The sequence below is a fragment of the Lissotriton vulgaris genome, chromosome 5 (genome assembly GCF_964263255.1).
Source record: "Lissotriton vulgaris chromosome 5, aLisVul1.2, whole genome shotgun sequence".
NCBI classification, from domain to species: domain Eukaryota; kingdom Metazoa; phylum Chordata; class Amphibia; order Caudata; family Salamandridae; genus Lissotriton; species Lissotriton vulgaris.
In genome coordinates, this window is record NC_141693.1 from 1,563,818,988 (window position 1) to 1,563,821,489 (window position 2,502).

Genomic DNA, 2,502 nt, shown 5'->3' on the forward strand with positions numbered 1-2,502 from the left:
GATTTGACGCTCAAACAAGTCGCTTGAATGGAGAGGATGTCGAAGTACGTCAAGAAGGTCGCCATCTTTGACATACAACAATTGCTAGTCGTTTGAGAGAAGACTAGCGTATAGTCTTGATTTTTGTGACTTAAATGAAATGTTTTGGTCGAGAGAGATAAAATAAGTAGTACTGGCAAATTAAAAAAGCAAACGTGAAAGAGATTTAATATAACATGTTTTATCTTCTAAAGTGCACTATAACCATTCAAAATATTTCAACGATATTCTCAGTTACAAAATAATCCTGTTTTTTAATAAAGTGCATTGGAAGCACTGTTGTTTCCCGTGGCCGCATTGGTTTCCGCCCACCAAACGAATAGAGGAACAGCCATATTGTCCTTCTTTCCTCTTTAATATTGTATGTACATTGAAGTTAGAGAGTGACGTGGCGTGTATACACGGGAAGACGTGGAGCTAAATCATCGACATAGAAAATAAGGACTCAGTAGCCCGCCATTTCCGGAAGCCCGAATAAAATAGCACTAGTTGAGCGAGACTGCGCGACGTGTAAATTCAAAAACAAAATACATATCGTTCAAACTTTTTTGGGCGGTTTTGTTCAGCGCAAACTCGGCCCGAATGTGTGGGAGGGCTTTACATGAGACGACTTACATTACACAAGGACACATTCATTTTTGGTAGGCGCGGGGAGTTCAAGAGATTTGCCCAGCTTCGCAGGATGTTGAGCCGACGCTGAGGGTCGAGCCTGGTTCCTCAGCTCCACAGTAGTAGCTCTGGCCATTAGGCCATATATCCCCTCTACCAATGAAATGTAAAAAATCTTGCAATCCCTTCAATGTCATAATATGGCGAAGAACACTCCTCACTATTTTGGTGAAATATTTTTCACGTTTCACGTTACTAGTCGACCCTACTAGATTATTATAATGATATCAAGAAAAAGCAATTAACGTGAAGTAAAAATTTAATTGTAAATTCTTTTTCCTTCAACTGTTGATATTGCCATTCATAAATGGCCTTATCATATGTGATTATTTAGAGACTACCATTTCCGCGGCTGAACTACTGTAGTCTTTCTTCAGTTCTCTGAAGAGTCCCTGAAGAAGGAAGCACTGCTACCTTCCTGTCTGCTGTGAATTGGGCGGACTAAACGAGCGTAGTTGAAGGCTGTAGTATCTTTTTTTTTAGGTCTCGCCTGACCAAGCGCATGCGCTACCATGTCGAGACATTTAGTGAGGGCTCAAAAAATGCAACCATGGCCAGCCTAGAGCTACGGTGCATGTGCACGGGCGCACGCTTAGGAGCTAAGGCTCCAAATGGCAAACCTTGTCATACTCATTAAGCGCCCGCGATCACTTTAGCAGCGGCCCTTTGATGTTCTCGTTCAAAGAACATCAAGCATCAAAGAACACGTTGTGTTAATGCTTTGCTGCGCCTGTTTGACTTACAATGTGCTTTCTCTTTCCACAAACTCGATGTTTGTGTTCCTTTATTTTGAGATGCTTTTAGTATAACTGTCACACACACAACCACACATACAACCACACACACACACAACCACACACATACAACCACACACATACACAACCACACACATACAAACACACAACAACCATACAACCACACACACACAACCCCACACACACTTAACCAGACCCATACACACAACCACACACACACACACAACCATACAACCACACACACAACCACACAAACACACAACCACACACACATAAACACACACACACCTAACCACACCCATACACACAACCACACACACACAACCACACACACACAACCACTTACACAACCACACACACAACCACACACTCAACCACACACACAACCACACATACAACCACACACACAGCCACACACACAACCACACACACACACAACCACACACACACACAACCACACACACACACAACCGCACACTATCATACACACAACTTAACACGCAACCACAATCACTCACACAACCACACACACACACACACAACCACACACAAACACAACACACAAACACAACACACACAACCACACACACAACCAAACACAAACAACCACACACAACCACACACACACACAACCACACACTAAACCACAGCCACACAAAACCACAACCACACACACAACCACAAACACCACACATACACAACCATACACACAACCACACATACAACCACACACACAACCACACAAACACACAACCAAACACACAACCACACATACAACCACACACGCAACCACACATACAACCACACACACACCCACAAACCCACACACACACAACCCCCCACACACAACCAAACGCACACAACCTCACTCACACAAGCACACATACAACCACACACACAAGCACACATAACCACACATACAACTACAAACACAACACACACAACCACACACACAACCACACATACAACCACACACATAACCACACACACAACCACACATACAACTACACACACACAACCACAACCCCCCACACACAAC